This window comes from Cynocephalus volans, chromosome 2 (genome assembly GCF_027409185.1).
Source record: "Cynocephalus volans isolate mCynVol1 chromosome 2, mCynVol1.pri, whole genome shotgun sequence".
NCBI classification, from domain to species: Eukaryota; Metazoa; Chordata; class Mammalia; order Dermoptera; family Cynocephalidae; genus Cynocephalus; species Cynocephalus volans.
Window position 1 is genome coordinate 117113689 of NC_084461.1, and position 12636 is coordinate 117126324.

Here is a 12636-nt window from a genome sequence, read left to right on the forward strand (position 1 = left end):
GAACAATGTTGTGATGATCGTTTTTATGCATTTCTCTTTGTGCCAACACATGAGAGGTTTTTTTAAGACCAGACACCCTAGAAGTGGAATTGCTGGGTTGCAGAGTATGAGCACCTTCAACTTTACTACATATAACCAAATTGTTTTCCAAAATATTTTATTCGATCACTAGTCATCATTCTGTTTCCAACTTCCCAACATTCCTTTTTTTTTTTTTTTTTTTGTCTTTTTGTGACCCCTCCCTACCGCGCTCAGCCAGTGAGTGCACCGGCCATCCTTATATAGGATCCGAACCCATGGCGGGAGCACTGCTGCGCTCCCAGCGCCGCACTCTCCCGAGTGTGCCACGGGGTCGGCCCCAACTTCCCAACATTCTGTTTCCAACTGCCCACATTCCACTCCTTTACCAAGATCACTAGTGATTTCCATGTTGCTAAATCCAACAGACACATTTATCGTTTTACTTGACCTACCATTCAATACATTCAGCAACTCATGGCTCCCTGATATACTCTTTGGCTTCTAACACCCAGCTCTTCCATGTTGCTAAATCCAACAGACACATTTATCATTTTACTTGACCTACCATTCAATACATTCAGCAACTCATGGTTCCTTGATATACTCTTTGGCTTCTAACACCCAGCCCTGCCAGTTTTCCCAGCTCTTTGGACTCCTCCCATTCTGCCTATCAGACTTCTTAAAAGTTGGGGCTCCTCTGTGCTCAGCCAGGGTCTTATTCTGATTCATTTTGTATCCTCTCCCTACATTCCCATGGCTTAAAATATCATCTCTATGCCTACAATCCAAATGCCCAAATACCCTCCACATCACACTTTCTCTTTTGAGGTACAGAACCATTGTCCACAGACCTGTTTGATAATATCCATTGTATGAGGAATCTCAATCTTAATACATCCAAAATTGATTTCTTGATCTGTTTTCCTCTCCAGTAATTCTCATCTTAATAGTGGTGCATCCACCCAACCAGCTGCTCTTGCTGAATCCTCCCTTCAACCTCTCTCCACACCTAATACATCATCAGAACCTCCAAAATATGTTTTGAAACTATCTGCCCACTTCTTTTTCCACTGTCACTGTTCTAAACAAACCACATTTAATCTCCAACTTGGACAAATGCTCCAGCCTTGTAATTGGACTTCTGTTTCTCTTGGTCTTTCTCTAATCCATAGTCCATACAGCAGCCAAAGTAATCTTTTTAAAACACAAACCAGATCACGTTGCCCAACCCCTGCTTAAAATTTTTTAATAAGCTTTCCACTTACCTTAAGCTAAGCTTCAAAGTCCTTATCATGGCCTACAAAGCTCTACCTGATCTGACTCCTGTCTCTTTCACCAGATTCTTCTCAATTCATTCTACCATCCCCTCCCAGTTCCCACCAAAGGCCTTTTGGGGGGGGGGGGCTTCTTGAACTTCTAGTGCCTTTCCAGCTTCAGAAAATTCATGTAGACAATTCCCTTTTCCTTCAGAGTACCTGATCACATTTAAGTGTATATTTATATTAATGTTTCATTAGCATCTCCTCTCATACTCAACAATGCATTTGTTTTGTTCAGCATTGCATACCTAGAACATAACATAGCAAAGAATCATTTAAATAAGTAAATGAATGAACTTCACAGCCTAGTTAGAAAAGAGTGATTCTCTTACTCATTAGGAGACAATACCTATAGTTATGATATTCTCTACCTAATAACACAAAATACTAATATGTATTTCCAACTTGAAATAATTAATTATAACTTCATATTATACCAAAATCATACACCATTCTGCAACAAATTCTAATTCAACAGAGGCTCAACAATCGCGATTAATTATTTCAGACAGACCAGAATTGAAACATATTTCTATATTAACCTGTCAAGCCATACAACTTTTATCTTCTAAATAAAACTCAATTTGCTTCATCCATGAAACCTTTTCTGATAAAGTAAAACTTTTTTTCCTCATATTAATGGCCAAAAAGTGTCACAGTCAATGCTTATTATGCCATTAAGCAGATACTCAATTATTTAATAAGTAATTTAAAACAATATTTGCCAAACTGATTACTGGTAAATAAGTTAATTTAAAATGCTGGACAATTTAAAACCTCAATTCAAGGGAAGAAATGTTTATTACATATAAGAAGGCTCACACTTAAGGGTGAGCATAGAATAGTGTTCATGTTACTTGTAACCAACTGCCTCTATTAAATAACGTCTCTCAGAAATAATACTAAATGTTTAGGAATCTTAGCTCTTTCTCCCTATAGTCCTGCACAGTTACATGCTATGTAGCTGTTTCAGAACCAAAACCCAATCAAATTTCACTTCCTGGGCTTTTATTAATATTTGAGAAATACGTAAAGCGAATTTAACTGGTTTAAACTTATCTCAAAAATTGTTGCTACCAAGCATTAAAAGCATATGGACAAACAAGTCAAACTGAGAAGTCTGTTTTTATCTTTAAAAATGAAAAAATGGGAGGAGGGTATAGTTAAAAGTCAATTTTTTTAAAAAAAAGTCAAATTTTACAGTTCCTTTTATAAAGAAGAAAACAATCGTTTGACTTAGTTTCTTAAAGCAATCAAATATCTAAAATCCAAACGAATATCTTATTTGAAACTTCCGTAATGTATGTGTTGATAGTTACCTTTGAATCTTTAAAAAACAGACCTAATTAAGACATTCTGCTTAATAGCATAAGTAACTTGAAGCTCTATAAAAATCAAGTCCAAAATTTTCATCCCAGGATTTAAAGCTGTCCACAGTTCAATTCTCACCTACTTTTTATAAAGCCTTCAGGCTTTAACTAACTCTGAAAGTACCCTACATACATTCATATCCAGGTTTTTATTGAACTAGTCTCACTACTTGGAATGTCCTTCCTTCAACCCACTTCTAAATATACCCATTTCAAAGTTCACCACACATCCCACTTCCTCCAAGATGCCCTCCAAGATTCCTCTGCCATTAAAATCTCACTTCCCAAAGTATGTCTTTGTATCACATTTGGCACCTAACACTTACCTTACATTAGGGTTATTTATTGTTAGTCTTCTATCTCTACTCCCTACTCATGCCCATATTTATAAAAGCTTTTGGAAAACAGAAAATATAGATGTCATTTAACTTACCCTCTCTACCCTCCAGTACTTAACACAACGACTGGCATATAACAGATACTCAAAACACTTGATGAATTTTATAAAGGTTTCAACTGTACTGTTACTTATTGTCTCAAAGGCCAAATTCAGTACAACTACACACTTAAAGCTGGGTTTCAGAATATGATGCTACCCATCTTTTTCTATCCACAGATAGCCTCCCATTTCCTCCTTAAGACTTTTGGTTTTATTTGATAGCAGTAAGTGAGTAGAACTTTTTCTGTATTTAATATATTATTATTAACCCAATAAAAGTATTAATAATGATACTGAGTTGTTTTAAAAGCAATTTTTTTAAAAAAGTATATAAAAAACAATACATGTACAAGAAAAAAAATACATGTACAGAAATGGTCAATTTCTATTTTTACTTAAATGCTGTACTCTCAAATGTCCCCCAAACATAAATAAAATGTGCCTCTTCAGGATGGACCTATACTATATGAGTATATAAGGCACAGCATTAATACTGTAGTTGATTCAGGAACTACTTAAGAAGTGTATATCCTGTGCCAGATCCTGCGCTAGGGATAGGATATAAGAAATTAAAGTACCCCTCACCCCTTAGATTTGGCTGCAGCTAGCCAGACTAGAGAAAGGTGGAAGGAGGGAAAGGGTATGCATGTTCTAGGCAGAGAGAACAACGTGCAACAGCCCAGAAGAGGAGAGCGCACAGCATATCCAGGGAATGGAGGTGTATCAAGTGTAGCTGGGAAGTAGGATTGGGGGAGAGGGGGTGAAAACTAAAAGGTATGACTAGAGAGATATGTGGGATTGGACTAGACCTGTGAGTCTGTTTCTCAAACCCAAAAGATAAGGTTACCATTTCAAAGAAAAGGAAATCTCCCAGAACCTGAGTGTTGACTTCAATTATTTTTATTACATTGTTCATAAAATAGTATAAATACAATAAACTCATGTTTATGGCTCTTATGTAACTTGAAACTAAGCAACTTTAAAAATTAAATACAAAACAAAATTTAAAATAACATTAATGTAACAGATAACGTTCTGCAGAAACTAGACCAATGATGTATTTAATTATACAAATATTTAGTCTCAGGTTTGGTTCCGTATTTTCAAACCATTTCTGTAATTTTACTTCAATAATACCAATGCAGAAGATGCTTACAAATATGTTATACTAAATAGATTTAATAACTGCAAGTGTTTATTTGCTGGTTCAGGAAAATACAACCTTATACTACCATACCAGCTAGAAATTCTTAAATTCTGATTTTAAAGAAGACTCACTTGTTAAGTCTGGAAATCTACCTTGTTCATCTGTGGTTAAGTACCTTATTGAAATCTATATTATATGTGTATCTGCCGAAGTTTGGAACAAAACATTCATACTGCAAACCAACTGCTTCATGTTGATTCATTACAAAGATAGGATCCACCAGATACATCCCACAATGAAAATACAATACTACCATGCCAGGGTTCTTTTGTGTTTGGTCTGCCAGTACCATGTCACAACCCAGTTTTACGCACCATCTTTCCCTGTCTGAACCACTGAAAAAATCATTAGTGAAAGTATTACAATGGCACAAACACAATTAATAATCAAAACCTAAACACATTAACAAAGTCCCAAGGGAGTATCTGGCTGTAAAGTAGTCCTTCAAAAGTTTCATAAAACTCATTAATCTCCAATAATTCCCAATTAGAAGAATATTACAGAAAATAGAACACTACTAAGGAGTTTTAAGAAAATAAGTGACAAAATGAGATTTGCAGTTTAGGGGGAAAAAAATCACTCTGGTATAGGGCAGAGTAGATAAGACTGGCAATAAGGTAATAAATGAGAAGACTATTGGAATAATCCAGGTGATAAATGAAGCCCTGAATTAAGGCAATAAGAGTAGAAATGTAGAAAATGTCAAGAAAGGGTTTGGATTCAAAGATGTTAAGGAAGTAGAATCTTGGGGGCCAGCTGGATGTGAGAATCAAGGACAACTTGCAGGTTCCTGGAAAAAGTGATGATAGTGGTGACATTCCCTAGGGCAAAAAAAAAAAAAGAAGAAAAAAAGGGTATATATATCTATATCTATAGATATATATCTCTCTCTATATAAATAATATATATAATATATACTATAATATAGTACATATAACAATAGCATCATTAGTATACTATATAGTATGATATAGTATACATAACATATAACTATGTATGTATATAATTACATATTATACCTTATATATGTATATTATATATTATATGTATATTATATATTACATATACTATACATTATAAATATAGAATTATATATTATACATACTATACACTATATATTATTATAGTGTATTGTCATCTATACTATAATAACATATAAGAGTACTCCAAAAAGTTTATGGTAAAAAGGAATTAAATAATACAAATCTTTCCATAAACTTTTTGAAGACCCCTGGTATACTATATTATACATATACTACAGTCATGAGTCACTTAACAACGGGGATATGTCCTGAGAAATGTGTCATTAGGTGATTTTGTCATTATGCAAACATCACAGAGTGCACTCAAACAAGCCTAGATGGTATTGCCCACTACACATCTATAATAGTCATTATAATCTTATGGGATCACAGTCATACTCATACACGTGGTCCGTCATTGACCAAAATGTCGTTACATGGCACCCTACTGTGTAGTGCACGTTATATATGAGTATGATATATGTAATGTAATATATAAACATATATACATACATATATTCTACAAACAAAAGTCCCTAACAGCCGCCACAGTAAATAGGGACCTTGTAACAAACTGCTCAACCCTAAAGTCATCCTCAGACCCAAGTACCCACTAAGGCCCATTTGATCTGTAAAGGAAGGCGTCAACAAACTTTTTGGGCACCAGACAGCAAATATTTCAGGCTTGGCAAGCCAAATCACAATTACTCAATTCTGCCATTGTGGCAGCAAAAGCAGCCACAGACAATACATAAACAAACAGGTGTGCTGTCTGTGTTCTGATAAAACTTTATTTATGGACACTGAAACTTGAGTTTCCTATAATATTCACTTGTCAAAAAAACATTTTTGATTTTTTTCTTACCATTTAAAAACGTAAAAACCATTCTTAGCTCACAGGCCATACAAAAACAGGCAGCAGGTTGCACTGGGCCTCCTCACCATAGTTTGTCCACCCTCATGCACCATAGGACTGCCCTCCCCTAAAAATCCTCCCAAAATGTCCTCTCAGAGTTAAACTTATCCTAAGACAATAAAGGAAAATCCTCCCAGAGGATAGAACTGAAAACCTTCACTTGGCTGACCAAAGAACTCACTCCATTTGCAAGAAAGTGAGTCAACAAATGAAACCCCATGCAATTTCCCAGTTCTGTCATTTAACTTGTCACTTCTGTGTCTGTTCAGCAAGATATGGAATAAGTTTTGGAACAATGATATCTTCTTCTCCCCTCCATAAGCATTTTAGCTATTTTTTTCCCCACCACTGTTTATCAGTTATGTTAGGGATGATTAGATTTAGTATTTGTCTACAGTTTTCAGATTTGTGACAAAGCCTATCTAGGCCTGCTGAAGAGAGGATATTAACTTTAGAATCTGGACTTAGAGAAGAATGACCTCTGCATGTGGTAGATAGATTTGAATTTGGGTATCTCCCATAGAAGAAGAACTGAAGAGGTTTACTGATGTATATAGATAATTCAATTATGCTAAGCAAAAAATGTTTAATATATGTGGGAAAAAGTAGAACTTTGCATGTGTACTAAATAGCCATGAGATAAATGGGTGTACAACTACGAGAGTACCCTTTACTCCACTTCTCTCTGGGATGTTGCAGCTAAAGTATGCTATTACAATGTAACCTCCTAACCAAAGCTGATGGTCCAGAGGTGGACAATAATATATTGAGTACCTTCCTGTGACTTTGGACTGAGAGTCTGGTAAGTCTCTCTCTGATGGCAGAAGATATGATTTAAAACTTAAGATATTAGCAAGTGTTAAAGTTGGACTACAGAAGGAGAGAACTAACTGAACACTCTGTATCTCAGATGAGAAAAAGAGATACTCCTGACCACATTTTGAGCCCCTGGATCTAGCTGTTCCTGAGTTCTAGCTGCCATATGGCTTGATCATCTGTATTAAAATTCATGGGATAACCAGTGTGTTCTCAATAAATTCCTCTTTTTGCTTAAGTTAGGTGGGCGTCACTCTCCTAACTAAAACAAAGTTCCTATTAGACAATCTAAAGAGGGTATCCAGTGAGATGAAGGAGTTCTAGTATTCACAATACACCTAGAGATGGTACTAAAGCAACAGAGATGGATGAGAACACCCAGAAGAGTGAAAAGAGAAGACCAAGGCTAAAATCCAGAATTACCAATATCAAGAGATTAGCAGAGAATTTAAGAGTCTTCAAAGGAACAACAGCCAATAGGAAGAAAGGCAGGAAAAGATCAGAATCTTAAAAGTCAATGAAGAAAACAATATCAAGAAGAAAATGGTTAATGGTATCAAATATAGTAAGGATAAAGCAATGACCATAGAGTTTAGCAATATGGGGGTTACAGGCGGTGTTGGTAGGAACAATATTACTAGCATGGTGAAATGAGAAGGCAGGATGAAGTTTTAAGAGTAAATAGGAAATGCATGACACTATGTAAGAAGTATCTTGCTATTAAAAAAAAAAATATCTATCCTGAATTGGATCAAGCTTCTAGATGTAACTACTAACTTACAGGAAATACAGGGAAGAGGAAAATATTACATTAAAACAACAGGGATGCAATCGGCACAATTCAGACTCTGAGAAATCTCATAGGGCAAAGACCTGGTTTCTTAAACAAAACAATTGTATGGGAAAAACAACAATAAGATGGAGGGGAACCTATAGATAAAAAAAGAGAGAGAGAGAGAGAAAGAGAGAGTTGAGACACATATAAACTCAATGTAATGGACCTTATTTGGATCCTAATTCAAACAGTCAAAAACTGTAATCAGGAAAATGTGAACACGGGGTATTGATGATACTAAGAAACTAGTGTTAATTTTTTTAGCATATAATATTGCAATTATTGTTCTAAACCTTATCTTTTGCAGATACACAATGAAATATTATAACACTGACAGTCTTTCTTTTACTAGTATGTCTTCCCCAACACATTTTGCTTGAAGTCACCCAGCAGGCTACAGTGCCATAGTTAGTACATAACAAATAATTAAGAGAGATACAAAGTGATGCAGGGATTCAAAGGAAGCAGATCACAAATTGGAGTAGGGTGAGCAATCAAGTAAAACTTTAGGAAGGCAATGGTACTTGCATTAGGCCTTAAATGATGGTGAACTTTTAACAGGTAGGAAACAAGAGAGAAAAAATATTCCAGATGGAAGAAATGGAAGCTACTTAAATAGGTGAGAAGGCCTGTCTGGGCAAAGTATTGGCATGTACTCGCCTCTCCATAAAACTGTCCCTTTCCTAATGATGACATGAAAAGGAAAAGTCATAACCCACTAGGCAACTCCAAATTGACAAAATCGTAGCAGAGCCAGTCAGGCCCAGAGCAGCCCCAGGGAGCCCAGTACCAGGACAGGTATTACAATCTCTGGGTAACCAAACCACACTGTCTTCCCAGGGCAATCTATTCCAGGCAGTCCCTGATTCCCCCCCCCCCCACTCAACCTTGGGAAAAGAATGCATGAGATTCTTTTACCTGTCCTAGGAAATGATTGTCAAAATAATTATTTTAAAACAGTACCCACTAATAATCTGTCTCTCCCTGCCAAAAAGCCACCATGATGGTTCATTAGGCACTCCAAGAGAGATAAAGTTACTTGAAATGCCTTCCCTCAGAACAGTCCTCAGGTTACAGATTTTTTTAGTAAAGTAAAGCTGATTAAGCAGGCAGATCTTAAATACATTTTTTTCTTCAAAAATAGAATAGGTAGTCCAATATTAAAATGTTTTGGAATATGTTGAAATTAAATTTAGTGGTTCTAATATTTTCTATGTACCAGTATCATTATGATTCTCAGGGTATGATGCCAGTGGAAATGAACATTAAGATAAACAGGAATGCAGATGATCAGCCAAAACTCAATAACTGGAATGTTTATTACTGACCTCTTCCATGTACTAGAGTATCACTTTGAATAACCAAGATGGGCGGGTTTAGGGAGTTACAACAAGTGGGGATGCTTCTCTGAAACCAAAGAAAAAAGCTGCAAGGTAACAGGTCAGGTTAGCTTTAAGCAGTCTTTAGTCACTAACTACACCTTATTTCACAATAACTGAGATGGCAAACACCCTCCCAGAAATCAAATACAATTGTTTCGACTTACCAGAAGAAATGAAAAAGGGAATAGGTAAAACATAAAGAGGACTGGGGAAAAGCTGGGGAACCGTTATATCATATAGAAAAATTTTTACAGTAAGATATCTGTAGACTAAAGTAAAAAATAAAATCTAAATCATCAATTTTTATAATACACATTGCACTTCCAGGTCATTGTCCAGGTATGCTCTCAATACTTAAGGACATGTCTTTGATTTTATGAAAAATGCTACAAAGAAAAGGCCTCACACATTTTGGACTCCATTCTAAACCAGTAGATGGCCACAAAAGAAGAAATACCTGTTTTCTTTGTTCCTCTCAGGTATACATAAAACCATGACATTTACCTTACCTCCTCAAAAAAGGTAAGATACCTAACTTTTAGAAGGCTTCCTCTTCTGTCTCATCTTTCTAAAGCTGATACTCTTTCCCCTTCAAATACTGATCACTTGCTTTCTTCAGATTACCTTTCTGTGAAATCTTAGATTGAGTAACTTGATAGAACAATTTCAAATGTAAAATATTATCATATTCAAATTCAAAATAAGTGTATAAAATACTGGAGAGGATCAAGAGAGGAATAAATATGGTACTTGATCTAAAGACATTACAACAAACCTATAAGAAAATTACAATACAAAGTAGAATACTGTTATCAACTGCTAAAAGGGGATGCAGTATCTCGAGTACAGAGAAAAGTATGTATGAATCTGAATGTGAGAATCTGACAAGCAGAAAGTGATTTGGAATGAAAATATTCTTTCTTTAAGAACTCTTAATTACACAGCTTTACCAAAGCACTATAGAGTCACCTTTACACCCCCAAACTACAAATCACATTCAAATTTACACAGCTAAGCTCTTTTTTCCAACAAAACGGTAAAGGCTTGGTCATTCACAGACAATCTATCTTGTCTCCACCTGAAGCAAAATTTTACTTAAAGTAAAATTTGCCTCCTGTTCCTACAGAGCTAAAATCAAAGTCACCAACCTGCAAACCACCACAAATTGAACGAAACTGCTGGTATTAAAAAAGAAAAGAAAAAGAGCCATTTGACTGCTTCCATGTTTTTAGTAAGTTAACTCTGAAAAATAATTAAAAATAACTTCTAAAGACTTTATGTTTAGAGACTGAAAGATGAAGTTATGAATAAGGAAAATAAACCTGGCAAATTTAAAGAAGCCAGCTTTGTTGAAAACCAAGTGGCCATTTGCCAACACTTCTTTATGCACATACGACCAAAGATGATTCTAAACAGACTCACAAGCCACAAAGGCTCTTTATCAAATCCCAAATTAAGAAAGTTCTCATAAATATTTCAATTTTGATAAGTTCAAGAACAGTTCAATAAAAGAAGCACTTTATAAAGCTTTGCAGAATCAATACAAAAACAAAGCTTCCAGCTTTTCACATCTGAGCCCTAAAAACAGCACACATTTTAAATGTCACATTTACAAACAGCCTATTCACTGGCACCTATAGCTTAGATTCCAAAACACCGGTCACTGGAAAAGGGACTAGCCTTAGTTTAAAATCTCCATATGGCCAGCAGAGAATAAATCGCACAATTCTGAATTGCAACTGACAAAACTATGGGGAACCCAAATCGAACTCTACGCCTCAGTTTGAACACCATACACAAGCATTTCAGATTTGTGGCTTCAACTTTCTATAAATGATGTCGTTTGTGAATGAAAAGGCAATAAGGATACTCCTCAAACTCCTATACCCCATGATCCATCCTCCAGGAGTGGAAGGAACAGCAAAGTGGAAGGAACAAAGCACTGACGTCAATTACGAGATTAACCCCGAGCACAGGCAACTGGAGGAAAGGCCTAACCATCACTGTCCAAATACGACCTACCGGGATAACTAGGTACCAGGCCGATCCAGAAGTTGTGGGGGTTATTCGAGTATTACACCCCCACGTTCCCATTTTTAGTCAACCCCCTCCGCTAGTCGAAGACGTAATTTTTTTCCTTTTTTTTTCCTGCGGGGGGGGGCCGGGGGGGCGGTGCGCAGGATCGCGAGAAAGCAAGCGAGAACTAGTTGGGTAATGATAGCCAGAATCTGGGCCTATTTTTCTCTTTAACTAGAAATAACTTGAAATTGAGGAGGGGATTAAAATGTAACAAATCAGCCGATGGACTGTTGAGGGAAGGAATGGATTAAGGAACGAAAGAGGAAAGGAGAAACGGTGAAAAGATGGATTTCTGGGAATTTTTGTTAGGACTGGAATAGCGTTTAAATGTTTTTTATTTTTACGGGAGGGTGCGAGTGGAACGCCAGGATGAGGGGCGAAGCCCGATTGAGCAGCCCTGGTCCGGGGGGTCTCCCGAGCCTCCCGGCGGACCGGGGCCCCTCCCCGCGGCCGGCCCTGCCCTGTCAGCGCGTCAGCCCTTCTCACCTCCAGTCTCGGCTCCGCTAGGCCCGAACCATCTCCCGGCTGCGGCAGCGGCGGCGCCGGGCCTGCACCTTCACCGGACGCGCATTCGAGCCCGCCCAAGGGGCGGTGACAGGCTGCCAAGGACGAGGGGCTTGGGGCGGCGGCGGAGGTTCCGGAGGCCTCGAAAAGCGAAGGCGGCGGCAGCGCACTTCACAAGGAACAAGCGGAGGTCCCGCCCCGCTCCATGACGGTGGGGCCCAGCCCGGGACGGCTGACTGAGGCGGCGGGGGCGGGCTGACGAGGACCTGGTACCGGGATCCCCGCCCCGTCCGCTGGCGGCGGCGGAGACGGCGGCTCGACTCCCGCAGCCAGGACTGGGGCTGACGCAGTGGCCGTGCCACCCATGTGACTAAGGCCGGGCGGGCTCGGGCCGTCACGTGACGCCGCCGCGTCCCTCCCCGCCAGGAGAGTCAGGGGCCGCGGGCCTGCAGGGACTGGAGGCGATGCCCGGGGGTGGTGACGTGCCCGGCCGTCGGGTCTGATGGCCCGGGCAGGCCGAGGACCCGCCCAGAGGCCTAGGCCCGAGCTCCTGGGCACGGCGGGCGCGTCGGGCAGGGCCGGCCGGGCAGGACCGGGCCTGCAGCAGCCAAAGCGCACACCCAACCGCGCGTAACCCGCTAGTGAGGATCGGCAGGGCGGGGCTGGGCCGGATGTGCCAGTTCTGGGGTTCAGGGGAAGGGGCCCAGGCCGTCCGCCCCTCGTGGG

At 38.7% G+C, this 12636-nt stretch overlaps 1 protein-coding gene across 2 annotated transcripts in view; it reads right to left on the reverse strand.

Moving 5' to 3' along the window:
- The window catches only part of AFF4 (ALF transcription elongation factor 4), an 80074-nt gene extending 67814 nt beyond the window's left edge, over nt 1-12260 (reverse strand). For both annotated transcript variants that reach the window (XM_063088128.1, XM_063088127.1), the window contains exon 1: nt 11893-12260. The gene's annotated coding sequence lies outside the window, so the exon portion shown is untranslated. The remainder of the gene's footprint in view (nt 1-11892) is intronic.
- Between the last annotated feature and the right edge of the window lie 376 nt (nt 12261-12636).